Source organism: Salvelinus sp. IW2-2015, unplaced genomic scaffold (genome assembly GCF_002910315.2).
Source record: "Salvelinus sp. IW2-2015 unplaced genomic scaffold, ASM291031v2 Un_scaffold2451, whole genome shotgun sequence".
In the NCBI taxonomy this organism is placed as follows: domain Eukaryota; kingdom Metazoa; phylum Chordata; class Actinopteri; order Salmoniformes; family Salmonidae; genus Salvelinus; species Salvelinus sp. IW2-2015.
In genome coordinates, this window is record NW_019943772.1 from 64699 (window position 1) to 87654 (window position 22956).

General features: G+C 47.1%; 1 protein-coding gene across 1 annotated transcript in view; it reads right to left on the reverse strand.

The window, feature by feature from the left end:
• The window catches only part of LOC112073989 (dedicator of cytokinesis protein 3-like), a 23629-nt gene extending 12168 nt beyond the window's left edge, over positions 1-11461 (reverse strand). The window contains exon 1 of the mRNA XM_024141218.2: positions 11316-11461. The gene's annotated coding sequence lies outside the window, so the exon portion shown is untranslated. The remainder of the gene's footprint in view (positions 1-11315) is intronic.
• Between the last annotated feature and the right edge of the window lie 11495 nt (positions 11462-22956).

The following is a 22956-nucleotide window of genomic DNA, read 5'->3' on the forward strand; positions in this document are numbered from 1 at the left end:
AGAAGAGCGAAGAGAGACATGGGGGTAGAGAGGAGAGGAGGAGCAGAGAGACGACGGGGGAGAGAAGGAGGAAAGGGACGGGAGAGAGCAAGAGAGACAATGGTGTGAGAGAGAGGAGAGGAGAAGGGAGGGAGCAAGAGACACGGGGAGAGAGAGGGGAGGGAAGGGAGGGAGAGAGAGCAAGAGAGACATGGGGTAGAGAGAGAGAAGGAGGGAAAAAGAGAGACCGGGGGAGAGAGAAAGGAGGGAAGGGAGGGAGAGCACAAGAGAGACATTGGGGCAGAGATGACGGAGGAGAAGGAGGAAAGCAAAGAGAGACTCCAGGGGGAGAGAGGAGGGAAGGGAGAGTCAAGAGAGACGCCAGGGGAGAGAGAGGAAGGGGAGGGAGGGATCAAGAGAGACTCAGGGGAGAGAGAGGAAGGGGAGGGAGGGATCAAGAGAGACTCAGGGGGGAGAGAGAGAGAGGGAAGGAGAGATCAAGAAGAGACGCAGGGGGAAGAGAGAGGGGGGGAGGGAGAGATCAAGAGAGACTCAGGGGATAGAGAGAGAGAGGAAGGGAGAGATCAAGAAGAGATGCTGGGTGAGAGGAGAGGAGGGGAAGGAGAGAGAGACAGGATGACCATATTAGAGACACATATTTCCCTCAGATTACACAGAACCCACAAAAGAATTCCAAAACAAATCACATTTTGATAAACTCCCATATCTACGGGTGAAATACCACAAGTGTGCCATCACAGCAGCAAGATTTGTAACCTGTTGCCACAAGAAAAGGTCAACCAGTTGAAAAACAAACACCATCGTAAATACAACCCAATATTATGTTAATGAGTTTCAATTTTGCAGTTTAAACTATTTGCGGCATCGTTACAACCCTGTATATAGAGAAATTTATGACATTTGTAATGTCTTTATTCTTTTTGAAACTGCTGTATGTGTAATGTTTACTGTTAAATTTTGATTGTTTATTTCACTTTTGTTAATTATCTATTTCACTTGCTTTGGCAATGTTACATATGTTTCACCATTGCCAATAAGCCCTTTGATTTGAATTGGTAGGAAGAGGAGAAGAGGCAGTTCTAAGTGTCAGTGGGTTTATTCATTTCCATACACACAACCTTTCTCAGTGAAGCAGCAGGGAATTATCCTCCTGCAGTTCTATATAACCTTGGTGTGGTGTGTGTGTGTGTATGTGGTTGTGTGTGTGCGTGTGCGGTCGTTGCGTGTGTGTTGTGAGAAGAGAAACCAGACAAACGGAGGCTAGGGGATTTTGACTGAAATCCGTTCAACAGCATGATGTTATGAGATTCAGTATAGGAGGTCTATGGACATTACCCAGACTGGTAATGAGGGGCCAGGCTGGGCTGTGACAATATCGTGTTGCAGAGGTGTGTGTGGGTGTGTGTGTTGTATGTGTGTGTGTGTGTGTGTGTGCCTGCGCACATGTTGACTGTCTGACTGCCTTACCGTGTGCATGCTCCTGAGTCTGTGTGTTGGACGTTTTTCATGTCAAATTGTTCACCAAAAACTATCCATTGTCCGGAGAATCGGAAAAATTCGAGCTTAGCGAGAATGAAATGAACATGCCACAAATTTAACCGCATTCACCACCGAATGAAGTTCGGGAACACCTGACTTTACAACCCTCCACACAATCACCACCCTAACACATTAGAGGAACAGTCTTCAAAATTCGACATTGTTCCGTGCAAAGGGTCAAACTACCAAGTGCCGGAAGGGCAAAGAAGGGTACCGCCGGACCCGAAACGAGCCGGCGGGACTGCAGGGAGTGCGAACCCTGGGAGCAATGAACAGGGGGAAGGCAGAGGGCACAGAGCCAACCAGGCTAAAATGTCACAACGAAAAACGGCGAGATGGAGACGGGACTAGACAGCGGACAGCCGTGGCGGGAGTGGAAGCAAACAGCCGAAACAGTGGGTTTAAGAGGGGGTCAAGAGCGTGGGCCGAGGCAGTGGGATGAACAGAGAAATGAGGAATTTAACCAATGAAAAGGCAACGGCAACAGAGCCGAGAAAGAACAATGAAGCTCAGCACCGGAGACAGTTCAGAGATATTACTGTTCAGATAGTAGAGCGCGCACAAACTGCGCTGAGCATAACGCGGTGTACTAGTGAGTAATGGATAAGACAATCCAACACAGATCTGTAGAGAAAGAAATAATACTCTCCAGAAAGAAAGGAGAGATGAAGGGACCCAAGAAAACAGAAGCGTAGCAATCTAAAGGTCAGAACGCTCATGATACACACGAAGCACGAAGGCGAATAGTGACAACCTGAAACATGGGCCACACTGGACCCAAACACTGAACCCAACGCCAACGCAACCCACTTGCACCTACAACCCAACTCCAAACCAGGAACCGGCGATGAGACCGTAACTGAACCTACGTGAAAGCCTCTCAGCCGCATTGGTCAAACTGAGCGTGGCCCACTGCAGACGAATTGCCACCGGCCGTCGGGCCTGCGTCTCTGCACCTACTCTACGCCCTGGCACCCAAATTGGCATAACTCGGACACAGCTGTGGAAACCCACTTGGATGACTGGCTGCGAGCGTGACTACAGCTAGGGAGTGAGGCTGCGCGTACCCTCTATCAACGTGTCAAAAAACATTAATGGATTTCACTGACCTGACAATTCGGTGAACAGTCGCAGAAGAGCACACCGGACCGTATAGAACTAGACTGGCGGATGACTCGTATCGGGACCAATATGACTGGAGAGAACGGTGAAGTATTGCAGCTCCCTTGCTAGGAATCCGAAGCACTCCACACTGAGACCCCTATGAGGAACTGCAGACCTGGAAAAATGACTTTGAACCCTGGGATGACTATGGGTGAGTGTCCTTGGCCCGAGGAGGAGTGGGACTGAGATTGGCATGGCCTGAAGCGTTCACACTGCACACCAAAAACATGGACTGGTAGCTTGGTGACTACAACTAAGGCTATGAAGCCTGCGTAAAACTACACTGGATGACTGACCTAGAAGCGCGGTATGGAACAGGCGTTTGAGCTGTGAATCGCACCCTGCCGCATATCGCTGCCTCAGTTGACTGATTCCCTAGCCACAAAAAACCAGAAAATGGGCACAAAAAAATGGAAAGACTGGATATGACTCTGCCCTGGATCGACCTGCGCATGGACTCTTGATTTGACTATTTAAATTTTCTTTTGAAAGCAATGAAACTGATCTTTCAAAAGAGTGACTTTGTGGTCACCATGCACAATGTAGAATAGCGAGCGTGAAGCTGATCCTAAGGTTAACGTAACAGCGTTGAGGCACTAACGGGAAATGAACTGACTGGGAGGAAACAGATGAGTGCACTAGACTAAACTGGATTATGAATCACTATCCTGAACTAGGCATCGAATAAGAATCTGCGGTATTTGACTGAGAAACTTGCATTCTTCGAAAGCAACAAAAGATAAGCATAACTGGGCTTAGCGTGAACTATAGACCTGACTGGTGTGGGATAAAGTGTCCTCGGAATGAAATGGACTGAAGGCCTATGCACCTCACAGTAGTAGCTAACTGCGAGGTTGTCTAAATGACTGGCAACTCTGACATCCAGCTGGTTGGCATGTGCCCTTAACCACACTGAGCCAGTGAATGACTCAGGAGTCCCGGGCGATGACTATACTGCAGAACCGGACACTTGCGGACTCGCGGGAACCCATAGCTGGACAACCCGCACAAATCTGGACCCATTGACGAGAGCTGTGATCTGGAGTTATGACTGGATGCGCACAGCATGGCGTTTATCCGGACGCGCATGTACCATGAGCGCCGCACCTCGAACGTCGCGGCTCTAGTGAGCTCCTGATGAGGCTGGGCGCCAGTCTGGTATTGCTGTGTGCTACACTCCTCGACCGTACGATCATTACTGTGTCGTCTGTGCTATCTCGATTCATGCGAGCATGAGAGTGTGCTCAAGAGAAGGCGAGGCTCATAGTACTGTGTCGCTGACTCTGCAGAGATCGTGCATCTCCACGCATGCCATACTGAGTTGCAGCCAGATGGGTGAACACGAAGTACTTGCGCAAGTTGGAAATCACTAAATTGGGGAGAATAAGATTCTTAGACTGAAACATGGATTGATATATAGTAGGTCTGAGTAATGACTGTTGGCATGATTTCTCGCGAAGCCATTTCCATATTAAACATCTGCATCTTGATTGAAGTCTGCCATATCGGTCTGTACTATTTAATGACTAGAGCGCCATAGCTCTGCATTTAAACTGACTTGAGTGAACAGCCTTTAAAACGGTCCAATGAATTGGGGTACTGACTTGTATGGAAAGCCTAAACTGACTGCAACTGTACTGGACAACTGGCATGACTGGAATAATCATAAGGAATCACGCAAATCTGTGACTGGCCTGACTGCAGGCTGGATGACTTGACAAACATGACATGGCGAGAAACTGAGCTGGACATGACGCTAACCCCTGATCTTGTATGACTGCGCTCTGATCTCTGAGTTACACTGGCTGACCTTAGGATGACTATGCGCGTACTGGCAAACTGAGTACTCGACTGTGAGTGCATAATCTGCGCTGCATGTATACTCACGGAAGACAGTGGAGGACTGCTGACTTATATAGAAGCGATGACTAGACTAGGTACAATGGCACTTGATCTGCTCTGGCGATACGCACTGGCTTCTGTCCTTGGTATGGACTGACTGCCGGTTATGACTGGAAATGACTGACTAGATGGACTGCCTGGATCACATGACTGACTGGAATGTGACCGTGACTGGCCTTGACCACAGATGACTGCGATGACTGGCATAGAGCTGTTCCTAGCCCACTAGCAGAAATGACTGAACTGGCCTTGATGTACTGAGCTGCTCTTGTGACATGCACCTGGTATACTGACCTGACCAACTGACTCGATTGTCTGAGAAGACTGGCAGTGAGCTGTATCTAGACTGCGTGACATGATGGACCTGGACTGACTGAGATGGACTGTGATTCCTCTGAATACTGTATCGACTGAACTGGACAGCATGGATGACTGACTCACTGCAAAATACTCGCTCCTTACTAAACTTACTCTAATGCAACTGGATTGAGCCTAGACTGGGGGCTGAACTGACCTGGTATGAAGGGAATGAGCTTGGAAACTAGGACGGATGGCATGGAAAACTGGCGATGACTGACTGATAGCTGACTGACTGGCTACTCTCACCTGGCTGAGCGCGTGATCTCACTGGAACTGGCTGACTACCTGGAATGATATTTGAGATATATATACAGTTGCAAAAAGGGTGCTGACCTGTGTCGAAACAGAATATTGATCTGCAGGGGGAGAGAGAGGGAGGGAAGGGAGAGAGAGACGGATGACCATATTAGAGACACATATTTCCCTCAGATTACACAGACCCACAAAGAATTCCAAAACAAATCACATTTTGATAAACTCCCATATCTACTGGGTGAAATACCACAGTGTGCCATCACAGCAGCAAGATTTGTAACCTGTTGCCACAAGAAAAGGTCAACCAGTGAAAAACAAACACCATCGTAAATACAACCCATATTTATGTTAATTGAGTTTCAATTTTGCAGTTTAACTATTTGCGCATCGTTACAACCCTGTATATAGAGATAATATGACATTTGTAATGTCTTTATTCTTTTGAAACTGCTGTATGTGTAATGTTTACTGTTAAATTTGATTGTTTATTTCACTTTTGTTAATTATCTATTTCACTTGCTTTGGCAATGTTAACATATGTTTCCCATGCCAATAAAGCCCTTTGATTTGAATTGGATGGAGAGAGGAGAGGAGGCAGTTCTAAGTGTCAGTGGGTTTATTCATTCCATACCACACACCTTTCTCAGTGAAGCAGCAGGGAATTATCCTCCTGCAGTCTTATATAACCTGTGTGTGTGTGTGTGTGTGTGTATGTGTGTGTGTGTGCGTGTGCGTGTGCGTGTGTGTGTGTGAGAAGAGAAACCAGACAAACGGAGGCTAGGGGATTTTGACTGAAATCCTTCAACAGCATGATGTTAATGAGATTCAGTATAGGAGGTCTATGGACATTTACCCAGACTGGTAATGAGGGCCAGGCTGGCTGTTGACAATATCGTGTTGCAGAGGTGTGTGTGTGTGTGTGTGTGTATGTGTGTGTGTGTGTGTGTGCCTGCGCACATGTCTGACTGTCTGACTGCCTTACCGTGTGCATGCTCCTGAGTCTGTGTGTTGGACGTGCATGCAAATGTGGGGTTGTGCGCACCTGCTTGTGTGTATGTGTTATGTGCTATCAGTAGGATGCTGTCAGAGGAGATGGGGACAGAACAGAAAGTGATCTAGTCTACTCTACACAGAGCAGAGACATGTGACTGACTGGCTGGCTGGCTGGCTGACTACCTGGATGACTGACTACCTTGATGACTGACTGGCTGGATGACTGGCTGGCTGGCTGACTACCTGGATGACTGACTGGCTGGATGACTGGCTGGCTGACTACCTGGATGACTGACTACCTGGATGACTGACTGGCTGGATGACTGACTGATGACTGGCTGGATGACTGGATGACTGGCTGCATGATGCTGGATGACTGACTGCTGGGTGGATGACTGCTGGCTGGATGCTGACTGTACTGGTGCAACTGATGACTTGACTGGCATGGAACTGGATCTGGATGACTGACTGATGACTGCTGGAGACTGGATGGACGACTGATAAAGCTGGCTGGCTGGATACCTGGATCTGACTGACTGATGACTGTTGGCTTGGATGCATGAGGTGATGACTGGAACTGACTGGACTGGGATACGGATGACTGACTGAGACTTGCTGAATACTGGATGACTGGATGCTGGTATGCTGGATGATGGTCTGAACTAAGGATGGACTGACTGCGGCGGCAGACTTGACTGGAATCTGTGATACTGCTGGATGACTGGATGATAATGACTAACTGGATGACTGGCTGATGTCTGGGCTGACTGGATTGATAGATGACAACTGGATGACTGGCTGACTGGCTTGAATTACCTAACTGAATAGACTGGATGCGCAAGCTGGAGAACTGCTGACTGGCATGACTGGCTGACTGGCTATGACTGTATGACTGCTGGTTGACTCACTGGATGACTGGATGACTGGCTTGACTTGATGACTAGCTGCTGGAATGACCTGCCTGACTGGATGACTGACTGACTGGATGAACTGACTGGATGGACTGGAATGACCGACCTGACTGGCTGACTGATGTATGCTTGATGGTTAATGACTGGCTGAACTGACTGGGATGACTTTGATGATACTGACTGTGGACTGCCTGGATGGACTGGATGGATAATGATGGCTGACTGACGGGAATGACTTGATGAATGGCTGACTGATGGACTGGCTGACTTGATGACTGGCTTGATGGACGACTGGCTGCCTTGATGATGACATGCTGACATGGCTGACTGACTGGATAACTGGCTGGCTGACCTCACCGGATGACTGGAGGACTGGCTGAACTTGATGACATCGCTGACTGAGTGACTGGACTGCTGGTGACTGGCTGCCTGGATGACTGACTGGCTGGATGACTGGATGACTGACTAGATGACTGGCCTGGTGACTGACTGATGACTGGTGGCTGACTCACCAGATGACTGGATGACTGGCTGACTGGCTGCCTGGATGACTGACTGCCTGGATGACTGACTGCCATGGATGACTGGATGACTGACTGACTGACTGTCTGGAAGACTGGATGACTGACTGACTGGCTTGACCATGATGAGGCTGACTGGATGACATGACTGACGGATGACCTGACTGGATGACTGACTCACTGCGGTGACTGGATGACTAGCTGGCTTACTCACTTAATGACTGGACTGTTACTGACTGGCTGACTGACTGGAATGCTGGATAAACTGGCTGACTGACTGGCTGGAACTGGATGACTGTGACTGCTGACTGGCTGTGACTCACTGGGCTGGCTTGACTCACTGGCTGGCTGACTACCTGGATGATTGACTGACTGGCTGACAGACATGATTGACTGACTGGCTGGCAGACTGACTGGCTGCTGGCCGACTGACTGGCTGACTCACTGGCTGGATGGCTGACTGGATGACTGGCTGGCTGACTCACTGGCTGGCTACTCACCTGGATGACTGACTGACTGGCTGACTAACTGACTGACTGGCTGACTGACTGGCTGGCTGACTGGCTGCCTGACTGGCTGGATGGCTGACTGACTGGATGACTGGTGGAATGGCTGACTGGATGACTCACTGGTTGGCTGAACTCCTGGATGACTGACTGACTGGCTTACTAACTGACTGACTGGGTGACTGGCTGGCTGGCTGGATGACTGACTTGGCTGACTAACTGACTGACTGACTGACTGGATGACTGACTGCTGACTGACTGGATGATTGGATGACTGACTGGATGACTGGCTGGCTGATTCACTGGCTGATTGGCCTGACTGACAGGCTGGCTGGATGACAGGCTGGCTGGATGACTGACTGGATGACTGGCCTGAATGGACTGGCTGGCTGCTGGATGATTGCTGAGTGGATGGATGGCTGACTACTGGATGACTGACTGACTGACTGTCTGGATGACTGGCTGACTACCTGGATTAATGACTGACTGGCTGCCTGCTGACTACCTGGATGACTGACTGACTGGCTGGATGACTGGCTGACTGGATGGCTGACTACCTGCATTACTGACTGACTGGCTTACTACCTGGATTACTGACTGGCTGGCTTACTACTGGATGACTGACTGACTGGCTTGCTGGCTGACTACCTGGATGACTGACTGACTGGCTGCGCTGACTTACCTGGATGACTGGACTGGCTGGCTGGCTGACTGACTGGCCTTAATTGCTGACTGACTGGATGCTGGCTGTATGACTCACTGGTGCTGACTACCTGTATGCAGCTGACTGACTGGCTTACTAAATGACTGACTGGCTGATTGGATGACTGGCTGGCTGACTGGCTGGGATGGATGACTACTGGCTGACTAACTGACTGGATGACTGACTGACTGGATGACTGACTGGCTGACTGACTGGATGATTTGGATGACTGACTGGATGACAGGCTGGCTGGAAGACTGGTGACTGGATGACTGCTGGCTGGATGACTGGCTGACTGGATGACAGGCTGACTACCTGGATGACTGACTGACTGGCTGGATGACTGGCTGACTGACTGCTGACTAACTGGATTTCTGACTGACTGACTTATACCTGGATGACTGACTGACTGGCTGACTACCTGGATGACTGACTGACTGGCTTGCTGGCTGACTACCTGGTTGACTGACTGACTGGCGGATGACTGCTGACTGGATGGCTGACTACCTGCATTATTGACTGATTGGCTTACTACCTGGATACTGATGGCTGGCTTACTACCTGGATGACTGACTGACTGGCTGACTACCTGGATGACTGACTGACTGGCTTGTGGCTGACTACCTTGATGACTGACTGACTGTCTGGCTGACTACCTGGATGACTGACTGGCTGGCTGACAGCGAACATAATATGGTGCTGTCTCATGACTCCACTAATGCCATGGTCGTTTATACTCAGACACCCAGACACTCAATATACCATGGTCGTTTATACTCAGACACCCAGACTCCACTACGCCATGGTCGTTTATACTCAGACACCAGACACTACTAATATAACCATGGTCGTTCATACTCAGACACCCAGAATCCACTAATCGCCATGGTCCGTTTATACTCAGACACCCAGACACTACTAACATACCATGGTCGTTTATACTAAGACACCAGACACTGGTATATAACATGGTCGTTTATACTCAGACACCCAGACACTACTAATATAACATGGTCGTTTATCTCAGACACCAGACACTACTGAATATAACCATGGTGGTTTATACTAAGACACCCAGACACTACTAATATAACATGGTCGTTTATACTAAGACACCAGACACTGCCTAATATAACATGGTCGTTTATACTCAGACACACCCAGACACTACTAATATAACATGGTCGTTTATCCTAAGACAGCGACACTGCTAATATAACATGGTCGTTTATACTCAGACACCCAGAACATCTATACATATAACAATGGTCGTTTATACTCAGACACCCAGACTCCACTAACGCCATGTCGTTTTATACTCAGACACCCAGACAACTAATATACCATGGTCGTTTATACTCAGATAACCCAGACACCACTAAATATAATGGTCGCTTTATACTCAGATACCCAGACACCACTAATATAACATGGTGTTTATACTCAGAACCCAGACACTTACTAATATAACAAGGTGAGCTGTTGACTCAGGTCTAAGTGTTGAAGGCCAGATAGACAAGTTAAGTAGGGAGTGGTTTATTGGCTCAGTTGGTTGAAGCTGCTAGTCTCTAGGCTGATGGCTGCAGTTGTTGAAGCTGCTAGTTCTCTAGTCTGATGGCTCAGTTGGTTGAAGCTGCTAGTCTCTAGTCTGATGGCTCAGTTGGTTGAAGCTGTAGTCTCTAGTCTGATGGCTCAGTTGGTTGAGCTGCTTAGCTCTAGTCTGATGGCTCAGTTGGTTGAAGCTGCTAGTCTCTGGTCGTGATGGCTCAGTTGGTTGAAGCTGCTAGTCTCTGGTCTTGATGGCTCAGTTGGTTGAAGCTGCTAGTCTCTAGTTACTCGTGGGATTGCTGATGGCTCAGTTGGTTGAAGCTGCTAGTCTCTAGTCTGATGGTCAGTTGGTTGAAGCTGCTAGTCTCTGGTGTGATGGCTCAGTTGGTTGAAGCTGCTAGTCGTCTAGTCCTGATGGCTCAGGTCTGGTTGAAGCTGCTAGTCTCTGCGTCTGATGGCTCAGTTGGTTGAAGCTGCTAGTCTCTAGTCTGAATGCCTCAGTTGGTTTGAAGCTGCTAGTTCTCTGTCTGATGGTCAGTTTGAAGCTGCCTGTCTCTAGTCTGATGGCTCAGTTGGTTGAAGCTGTAGTCTCTAGCTGATGGCTCAGTTGGTGAAGCTGCTAGTCTCTAGTTGATGGCTCAGTTGGTTGAAGCTGCTAGTCTCTAGCTGATGCTCAGTTGGTTGAAGCTGCTAGTCTCCTGGCTTGTGGCTCAGTTGTTGAAGCTGCTAGTCTCTGGTCCAGGTACCATTCGGTACTACTCATGCCGTCCCGTAGAGCAAAGTATTTATTTCCTACGATTGATGTAACTGGTCTGCTGGTGCTGCTCACGCACTTGTGTTTGTGTATTTTGTTTGGATGGAAAATAAAGTATCTATTTTATTCTAAGGTTGAGCTGAATGGTAGGTAACTTACTCGTTGCCCCAGTCCAGGCGGATGGGTGATGTGTCTCTTGACGTCTTTGACTGGTCCCTGTGTCAGGTGACCAGACAACATCTGTCTCCGAAGGTCAAACAGCTCGTTCATCACGTGACGCAGCTTGTAGAACAAGGTCCACCTTGTGTTTCTGTAGGAGGGAGGGGAGATAGAGAGGAGAGAGAGAGAGGAGAGAGAGAAGAAGAGAGAGGAGAGAAGAGAGAGAGAGAGAGAGGGGGAGGGAGAGAGAGGAGAGCAAGAGGGAGAGCAGGGAGGAGAGAGAGAGGAAGAGAGAGGAAGAGCGAGAAGAGAGAGAGAGGAGAGAGAGGGAGGAGAGAGAGAAGGGAGAGAGAGGAGGAGAGAGGAGAGCAAGAGAGAGAGAGGAGAGCAAGAGAGAGAGAGAGAGAGAGAGAGAGAGAGAGAGGGAGAGGGAGGAGGGAGAGAGAGGAGAGCGAGAAGAGAGAGAGAAGAGAGAGAGAAGAGAGAGAGAAGAGAGAGAGAGAGAGAGAGGAGAAAGAGGGAGGAGGGAGAGAGAGGAGAGATATCATATTTCATATCCCGCATATTATGCCAATGGTGTCTACATCATAGGTTCATAGTTTATAAGCAAAGTAAGATCACTGAGCTCCACAATACACTACAGAAGATCTAGCCAGTAACATCACATTCTGACATAGACTGTGAAGGTCTTTACAAAACCAATGCAGGGATGTTTCACTTAACGGCAGACACTTCTATTTCGACTCATCCTTCACTCGCTATCTGATCTGCCAAGAATAAAATGTTCATCTTCACAGACCAATTTCATGTTCACTGAAAACGTCTGAGCAAGTCAGCACACCGTTTAAATTGGGCCAAATCAACGTCCCGTCCCTGTCGGACATGACTTCACAATCAGATCATAACACAGCCTTGATCCAAACTGAAGCCCTCCTGAGGCAACCTAGTCCCTGGAAAGGGTTTTGACAAAAGCATTGGAATGAAACAAATTCTACACAATTGTCTATTTCTCCACACAGCCCATTCAAAACAGCCCTCCACTCAGGGACCACAATAATATTTTTTTTTACTTTACAAATGTAGAAAGCATCCATTATACTGAGATAATGTAGTGTCTGGCTTAAAGAGGTATAGGTTACAGCTGATTCCTTACATACAGATGCTGTATCTTCATACATTTGTTGTTGCAGGAAATGCTAACTTTCATTTCATCAGACTGGCCTCTGCATGGGGTCTCCAAGTCACTAAGTCTGTCCTCTAGCAGCAATCTACCTCACCAAGCAAAGTGACAAGAATAAGAGCACCACAATGAAGCTGCCCAGCAACACCCGTTGGGGTGGTGTTGTCATGATGCCTGACAGTCTTCTGGAGGGGAAGGAGTCTCTTCAAGAAATGGCCATATCACAGTCTGCCAATATGGACAACCCCATCAAGAGGATCCTCCTGGATAATGTATTTTGGGAGAGAGTGGTAAGCAACATGAAACCCCTGAAACCTATAGCAGTAGCCATCGCACGGATTGAGGGAGGCTTGAGGGAGGCTCTGCCATCCTGTCTGATGTTCAGACTCTGCTTGCAGAAGAAAAGAAAGAGAAGAAATCCGTACGGCCCACTTCACTGTTGCTCCAAGCAGAGGAAACTGCAGTTCTGAAATACATCAAAAAGCGTGAAGACTTCTGCCTGAAGCCCAAACACGCCGCAGCGCACATGTTGGACCCCAAGTATGCTGGCAAGAGCATCGTGTCTGGTGCAGAGGTCAACAAGGCCTATGGTGTCATCACTACCGTGTCTCGTCACATTGGCCTGGATGAGGGTAAGGTTCTTGGCAGTCTGGTGAAGTACACTTCCAAGCAAGGGCTTTGGGATGGAGATGCAATATGGCAGTCGTGCCAACATATCTCATCAGCCACCTGGTGGAAGGGACTTTGTGGATCTGAGGCTCCTTCCCCTGTTGCCTCCATCATCCTCCAAATCCCACCAACATCAGCCGCCTCAGAGCGCAACTGGTCCTTGTTTGGGAACACACACCAAAGCACGCAACAGGCTGACCAATACAAGGGTTGAAAAATTGGTGGCCATCRGGGKAAATGTGAGGCTTTTTGAGCCTGACAACGAGCCATCCTCAACAAGGTTGTAAAGTGACAGTGAAGATGAGGCCTCATAATCTGATGTTCAAGAGGTGGACAATGAGGAGGTCCAGGGAGAAGACGTTGAAGCCTGAGAGGAAGACAACCAAAGCTTTATTTTCTAGACTATCATTTTACAGATGTATGTTAAAAATGTTTTTGGGAGATGTGATGGATCATTGGGGATCATTCAATATTCCCTTTCTTTTGTTTTTTAGTGAAATCATCCCATGTGAAGAGTCAACTCATTTAATTAAAGTTACATTCGTAACTAAATTGTTTTTTTTATTTCTATTGGAAGAAGTTAATCGTTTGCAATTATGTCTACTTATGATAAGGTAAAAGGTTTCTGTCTCCATATGATATGGTAAATATATCCAATGCAAAAAACATCTAGATTTAAATGGTATTAATATTAATTTGTATATATTTCCGTTAATTCCCATATATTCCCTTAAATTCCCACAAAAAGTTTCCACCCTTGAATATTCCCCAAAATGTGCAACCCTAAATGTTAATATTTTGTATAAAGTGTTCCCTAAATGATCACAGTGTGATGTTAATATATTATATTCAGTAGACTGCATTGCTAATGTAACTAAATGTATCTGGCTGAGCCAACTATAGAAAGGTCAGACAAGTCATTTTTCCATCAATGTAACCTCATTATAAACTCAGTGAGATCGAGAGAAAGAGACAAGGCAAGAAGGGCGTTCTATGCCATCAAAAGGAACATAAAATTCGACATACCAATTAGGATCTGGCTAAAAATACTTGAATCAGTTATAGAACCCATTGCCCTTTATGGTTGTGAGATCTGGGGTCCACTCACCAACCAAGAATTCACAAAATGGGACAAACACCAAATTGAGACTCAGCATGCAGAATTCTGCAAAAATATCCTCCGTGTACAACATAAACACCAAATAATGCATGCAGAGCAGAATTAGGCCGATACCCGCTAATTATCAAAATACAGAAAAGAGTGTTTCATTCTACAACCACCGAAAAGGAAGCGATTCCATAACCTTCCATAACAAAGCCATCACCTACAGAGAGATGAACCTTGAGAAGTCCCCTAACCAAGCTGGTCCTGGGGCTCTGTTCACAAACACAAACAGACCCCACAGAGCCCCAGGACAGCAACACAATTTGACCCAACCAAATCATTGGAAAGAATTAACAAAAAAATGGAGCAAACTAGAATGCTATTTGGCCCTAAACAGAGAGTACACAGTGGCAGAATACCTGACCACTGTGACTAACCCAAACTTAAGAAAAGCTTTGGCTATGTACAGACTCAGTAAACATAGCCTTGCTATTGAGAAAGGTCGCCGTAGGCAGACCTGGCTCTCAAGAGAAGACAGATTATGTGCACAGTGCACACAAAATGAGGTGGAAACTGAGCTGCACTTCCCAACCTCCTGCCCAATGTATGACCATATTAGAGACACATATTTCCCTCAGATTTCACAGATCCACAAAGAATTCGAAAACAAACCCGATTTTGATAAACTCCCATATCTATTGGGTGAAATACAGAGAGAAAGAGAGGAGGAAGCAGAGGTAGAGGCAGAGAGAGAGAGAGAGAGAGAGAGAGAGACAAAGAGAGAGACAAAGAGAGAGACAAAGAGAGAGACAAAGAGAGAGAGAAAGAGAGGAGGCCGATGTAGAGGCAGAGATAGAGAGAGAGAGAGAGAGGGAGAGAGAGAGAGAGAGAGAGATGTCTCATTATAAACTATGCTGTTACGGTACTGCTGAATATTCATGCTACCTGAGCTAGTGTCACATTAAGCATTGGTAAGACCTCAAATCCAGAGGAGGCAACACATCCCAAGGACCCCAGCTTCTGCAGCCATCGTGAGGAGGAGGATGCTTGTACCCATCCGCCCGACCCACAGAATCAACAACTTCAATGCCGGAAGTAAGTGTGAGTGATGTTGTTGCATACGTGTGTGTCTGACTCTCCTACCTTGGCCTGCTGTAACCGGTACCGTTTGCCGTGCGGTAGCAGAGAGAACAGTCTATGACTTGGGTGACTTGTCTTTAACAGTTTTTAGGGCCTCCCTCTGACACCGCCTAGTATAGAGGTCCTGGATGTCAGGAAACTTGGACCCAGTGATGTGCTGGGCCGTACGCACTACCCTCTGTAGCACCTTACGGTCAGATGCCGAGCAGTTGCCATACCAGGCGGTGATGCAACCGGTCAGGATGCTCTCGATGGTGCAGCTGTAGAACAATTTGAGGATCTGGAGACCCATGCTAAATCTTTTCAGTCTCCTGAGGGGTAAAATGTGTTATTGTGCTCTCTTCACAACTGTCTTGGTGTGTTTGGACCATGATATTTTCTTGGTGATGTGGACACCAAAGAACTTGAAACACTCAACCCACTCCACTTCAGCCCCGTCGATGTTAATGGGGGCCTGTTCTGCCCTCCTTTTCCTGTAGTCCACGATCAGCTCCTTTGTCTTGCTCACATTGAAGGAGAGGTTGTTGTCCTGGCACCACACTGACAGGTCTCTAACCTCCTCCCTATAGGCTGTCTCATCGTTGTTAGTGATCAGCACACACCCCTGAGGGGCCCCAGGGTCGAGGATAAGCGGAGTCCTTAGCTTAATGATGAGTTTTGTGGGCACTATGTTGTTGAACGCTGGGCTGTAGTCAATGAACAACATTCTCACATAGGTGTTCCTTTTGTCCAGGTGGAAAAGGCATTGTGGAGTGCGATTGAGATTTAAAGGTCTTGCTCACATCGGCTACGGAGAGAGTGATCACACAGTCGTCCGGAACAGCTGGGGCTCTCATGCATGCTTCAGTGTTTCTGGTAGGCTCTCATGCATGCTTCAGTGAGCATAAAATGCATTTAACTCGTCTGGTAGGCTCACATGGGGGTCAACTCCCAGTGGGGGTCAATACCCAGAACCAGATACACATTTGGGGGTCAATACCCAGGTCAAAAGTGATAGATGAAGTAGGGCTTAATTACCACGTTGCAGTGAGAGAGAGAAAGAGAGAGAGAGAGAGAGAGAGAGAGAGACTCCTGCCAATTGTGTGAAGTTCTCTTCATCTGTCTATCTATCTCTGCCTAGTGTGTCTCACAATATAGAACCATTTCATCCTCAGGTAGATCAGTATATAACCTACACAACAACTCAGGTAGATCAGTGTATAGCCTACACAACAACTCAGGTAGATCAGTATATAGCCTACACAACAACTTCAGGTAGATCAGTATATAGCCTCAACAACAACTCAGGTAGATCAGTGTATAGCCTACACAACAACTCAGTAGATCAGTATATAGCCTACACAACAAACTCAGGTAGATCATGTATAGCCTACACAACAACTCAGGTAGATCAGTATATAGCCTACACAACAACTCAGGTAGATCAGTATATGCCTACACAACAACTCAGGTAGATCAGTGTATAGCCTACACAACAACTCAGGTAGATCAGTATATAGCCTACACAACAACTCAGGTAGATCAGTGTATAGCTACACAACAACTCAGGTAGATCAGTATATAGCCTACACAACAACTCAGGTAGATCAGTGTATAGCCTACACAACAACTCAGGTAGATCAGTATATAGCCTAACAAACAAACTCAGGTAGATCAGTATATAGCCTACACAACAATCAGGTAGATCAGTATATAGCCTACAACAACAACTCAGGTAGATCAGTAGTATAGCCTACACAACAACTCAGGTAGATCAGTTATAGCTACACAACAACTCAGGTAGATCAGTGTATAGCCTACACAACAAACTCAGGTAGATCAGTATATAGCCTACACAAACAACTCAGGTAGATCAGTGTATAGCCTACACAACAACTCAGGTAGATCAGTGTATAGCCTACACAACAACTCAGGTAGATCAGTATATAGCCTACACAACAACTCAGGTAGATCAGTGTATAGCCTACACAAACACCAGGTAGATCAGTGTTAGCCTACACAACAACTCAGGTAGATAGTATATAGCCTACACAACAACTCAGGTAGATCAGTGTATAGCCTACACAACAACTCAGGTAGATCATGTATAGCCTACACAACACTCAGCGTAGATCAGTAATATAGCCTACACAACAACTCAGGTAGATCAGTATATAGCCTACACAACAACTCAGGTAGATCAGTATATAGCCTACACAACAACTCAGGTAGATCAGTATATAGCCTACACAACAACTCAGGTAGATCAGTATATAGCCTACAACAACAACTCAGGTAGATCAGTATATAGCCTACACAACAACTCAGGTAGATCAGTGTTATAGCCTACAAACAACTCAGTAGATCAGAGTATATAGCCTACAAACAACTCAGGTAGATCATATATAGCCTACACAACAACTCAGTAGATCAGTGTAAGCCTACAACAACTAGAATCAGTTTAAGCTACCACAACCAGTAGATCAGATATAGCCTACACAACAACTCAGGTAGATCAATCTATGGCCTACATATCAACTCAGGTAGATCAGTGTATAGCCTACACAACAACTCAGGTAGATCAGTATATACGCCTACACAACAACTCAGGGTAGATCAGTGTATGGCCTAAATATCAACTCAGGCAGCTCATTGTACACATATCATCACGCCATCTTTCCATCCACGAAATAATAGACTGCTTCATAGTTAGGTGCAGCAGATCCTCTAGTCAAAGCGGATTAGCCAAGTTTGATTAGCCAAGTAAATGGGTCAGAACAGGCACCATCTTGGGACCAAAGACAACGCACGTATTTATTTACAGCTATTTAGCATCTTTGATTCTGATGCACAATGAGTGATTTAAAATATAGCCAGCTAGCTAGCTAGCTCCTACCTCCACTCATGGCTATTTGTTGATTCCCTCCCATTCCTGATGAATGGACTGGCTCACACCTTCACACACCACTTCTATCCATCTATGGCCTGCTGCCGTCCATGCTGTCTCATCCTCCATCCATCTCTCCCTCCTCATCCCTCCGCAATCCCTGCCCCTCCGCTCCCTGCCTCCCCTCCCTCCTCCCTCTCCCTCCCTCGCCTCCCTCCCTCCCTCTCCTCCACTCCCATCCATCTCTCCTTCCAGTCCATCCCTGTATCCGCAGGTCTCCCAGCGTCCATCCCTGCCTGCCTCCCACTCCACGTGGCTAGACTAAGATAGGCCTGACTGATTATTTACACTGATGGACACACACCACAACACACACACACACACACACACACAACAACACACACACACACACACACACACACACAACACACACACACACAGCACACACAACACACCACACACACACACACAGCACACACACACACACACACACACACGTCACTGCCAGAAGACGAATGGAGGACCAAGGACAACGAGGAGGAGATTGAGAAAGCATCCTCTTCATCTCAATGACCCTGACAACTAGAATAATGAGATAACCAATCGAAGGGTATTTTAAATACGCTGGTGGCGGCAAGTAGCCTAGTGTTTAAGAGTGTTTGGGCCAGCTGAACTGAAACGGTTGCCTACGATGCTCCTGATCCTGACAAGGTAAAAATTTGTCGTTCTCGCCCTGAACAAGGCAAGTTAAACCGCCGCGTAGTTCCTAGGCCGTCATTGGGTAAATAGTGGAATTTGTTCTTAACTAGACATGCCTGGTTAAAATAAAAAATATATGTAAATAAGTACGTTAAAGGACCACAGGCAAGATGTGATTTGTCTGATATTTTTAATTACAAACTATGAATTGGAAATAATACTGTGAAGATTTGTAAAAAATGATGATAATGAACCATGTTAATGTAAGAGCTGTTGAAAAGACTGCTGACATTTCTGCCTGTTTTGGTGGGATGGAGTTTAGACAGGGCTGTTCTGGTGGGATGGAGTTTAGACCAGGGCTGTTTCTGGTGGGATGGAGTTTAGACAGGGCGGTTTCTGGTGGGATGGAGTTTAGACCAGGGCTGTTTTGGTGGGATGGAGTTTAGACCAGGCTGTTCTGGTGGGATGGAGTTTAGACCAGGGCTGTTCTGGTGGGATGGAGTTTAGACCAGGGCTGTTCTGGTGGGATGGAGTTTAGACCAGGGCTGTTCTGGGGGATGGAGTTTAGACCAGGGCTGTTTTTGGTGGGATGGAGTTTAGACCAGGGCTGTTCTGGTGGGATGGAGTTTAGACCAGGGCTGTTGTGGGATGGATTTAGACCAGGCTGTTTGGTGGATGGAGTTTAGACCAGGCTGTTCTGGTGGATGGAGTTTAGACCAGGCTGTTTTGGTGGGATGGAGTTTAGACCAGGGCTGTTTGGTGGATGGAGTTTAGAAACAGGCTGTTTGGTGGATGGAGTTAACCAGGCTGTTTTGTGGGATGGAGTTTAGACCAGGGCTGTTTTGTGGATGGAGTTTAGACCAGGGCTGTTTTGGGATGAGTTTAGACCAGGGCTGTTTTTGGTGGGATGGATTTAGACCAGGGCTGTTCTGGTGGGATGGAGTTTAGACCAGGGCTGTTTTGGTGGGATGGAGTTTAGACCAGGGCTGTTTCTGGTGGGATGGAGTTTAGACCAGGGCTGTTTTGGTGGGATGGAGTTTAGACCAGGGCTGTTCTGGTGGGATGGAGTTTAGACCAGGGCTGTTTTGGTGGGATGGAGTTTAGACCAGGGCTTTTTGGTGGATGAGGTTTAGACCAGGGCTGTTTTGGTGGGATGGAGTTTAGACCAGGGCTGTTTTGGGGGATGGAGTTTAGACCAGGCTGTTCTGGTGGGATGGAGTTTAGACCAGGGCGTTTTGGTGGGATGGAGTTTAGACCAGGGCTGTTTGGTGGGATGGAGTTTAGACCAGGGTTTTGTGGGATGGAGTTAGACGGGCTGTCAGTTGGATGAGTTTAGACCAGGGCTTTTGTGGATGGAGTTTTAGACCAGGGGCTGTTTGGTGGGATGGAGTTTAGACCAGACTGTTTTGGTGGGATGGAGTTAGAACAGGCTGTTCAGGTGGTGTTTGACCAGGTTTGGTGGGATGGAGTTTAGACCCAGGCTGTTTTGGGGATGGAGTTTAGACCAGGGCTTTTTGGCGTGGGATGGAGTTTAGACCAGGGCTGTTTTGTGGGATGGAGTTTAGACCAGGGCTGTTTGGTGGATGGAGTTTAGACCAGGCTGTTTTGGTGGGATGGAGTTTAGACAGGCGTGTTTTGGTGGGATGAGTTTAGACCAGGGCTGTTTTGGTGGATGGAGTTTAGACCAGGGTGTTTTGGTGGGATGGAGTTTAGACCAGGGCTGTTTTGGTGGGATGGAGTTTAGACCAGGGCTGTTTTGGTGGGATGGAGTTTAGACCAGGACTGTTTTGTGGATGGAGTTTAGACCAGGACTTTTTGGTGGATGGAGTTTAGACCAGGGCTGTTGGTGGGATGGAGTTAGACCAGCTGTTTGGGTGGGATGGAGTTTAGACCAGGGTGTTTGGTGGGATGGAGTTTAGACCAGGGCTGTTGCGGTGGGATGGAGTTTAGACCAGGGCTGTTTTGGTGGGATGGAGTTTAGACCAGGACTGTTTTGGTGGGATGGAGTTTAGACCAGGACTGTTTTGGTGGGATGGAGTTTGGAGAACGCTCTTGGTCAGGGAGGTGACTGACAGAGCTCTAGATTTCCTCTGTGGAGATGGGAGAACCTTTTAGAAGGACAACCATCTCTGCAGTACTCTACCAATCAGGCCTTTATGGTAGAGTGGCCAGACGGAAGCCACTCCTCAGTAAAAGGCACATGACAGCCCGCTTGGAGTTTGGCAAAAGGCACCTAAAGACTCTCCGACCATAAAAACAAGATTATCTAGTATGATGAAACCAATATTGAACCTGGCATCATGCTGTGGGGATGTTTTTCAGCGGCAGGGACTCGGAGACTTGTTAGGGTAGGATAATGTGGGGAGCTGGAGAGGGCTTGGCAGAGGAACGGTCAGGTTTGAGGCAAAGATGGAGGGAGCACGCACACATGGATTTATACAGAGATATCCTTGATGAAAACCTGCTCCAGAGCGCTCAGGACTTCAGACAAGGCGAAGTTTCACCTTCTAACAGGACAACGACCCTAAGCACACAGCTAAGACAATGCAGAAGTGGCTTCGGGACAAGTCTCTGAATGTCTTTGAGTGGACCAGCAAGAGCCCGGACTTGAACCTGATCGAACATCTCTGGAGAGACCTGGAAAGGGCTGTACAGCAACGCTCCCCATCCAACCTGACAGATCTTGAGGGGATCTGCAGAGAAGAATGGGAGAAACTCTACAAATACAGGCGTGCCAAGCTTGTCTTACCCAATAAGACTCGAGGCTGTAATTGCTGCCAAAGGTGCTTCAACAAAGTACTGAGTAAAGGGTCTGAATACTTATGTAAATGTGATATTTTCATTTCTTATTTTTTTTAAATAAATTAGCAAAAAATTATAAAAAACTTTTTGTTTTGTCATTATGGGGTATTGTGTGTAGAATGATGAAGGGGAAAAAACGATTGAATCCATTTTAGAATATACGGCAGTAACGTAATAAAATGATGGAAAAAGTCAAGGGTTCTGAATACTTTCCGAAGGTACTGTTTACCTACAATACAAAATCCATGTGTGCGTGTGTGTACAGTGCATATGGTATCATGTGTGTGTGTGCATGTGTCTGTGCCTGTGTGTGTCTCTTCACAGTCCCAKATCTAATTGTAATGCTTGCATCATGATGTGGAATAGAGTTCCATGTAGTCATGGCTCTATGTTGTACCTGCCATAGTCTGTTCTGGACTTGGGGATTGTGAAGAGACCTCTGGAGGCATGTCTTGTGTGGTTATGCTTGGGTGTCTGAGCTGTGTGCTAGTAGTTTAAACAGACAGCTTGGTGCATTCAGCATGTCAATACTTCTCACAAATACAAGTAGTGATGAAGTCAATCTCTCCTCTACTTTGATCCAAGCGATATTTAAACGCATATTATTAATGTTAGCTCTCTGTGTCCATTCAAGGGCCAGTTGTGCTGTCCTGTTCTGGGCCAATTGTAATTTTCTTAAGTCCCTCTTTGTGGCACCTGACCACACGACTTAGTCACCTCAACCTGCTCAATTTCCACATTATTCATTACAAGACTTAGTTGAGGTTTAGGGTTTAGTGAATGATTTGTCACAAATACAACGCTTTTAGTTATTTTTATTTATTTATTTTGGACTAACTAATTTCTTGCCACCCATTCTAAAACTGACTGCAGTTCTTTGTTAAGTGTTGCAGTGATTTCACTTGGTGTGGTACTGTAGCTAATGTGGTAGCAGCTGGTGAGCTGGTGTGGTACTGTAGCTAACGTGGTAGCAGCTGATGAGGTGGTGTGGTACTGTAGCTAACATGGTAGCAGCTGGTGAGCTGGTGTGGTACTGTAGCTAACATGGTAGCAGCTGATGAGGTGGTGTGGTACTGTAGCTAACGTGGTAGCAGCCGATGAGGTGGTGTGGTACTGTAGCTAACGTGGTAGCAGCTGATGAGGTGGTGTGGTACTGTAGCTAACGTGGTAGCAGCTGATG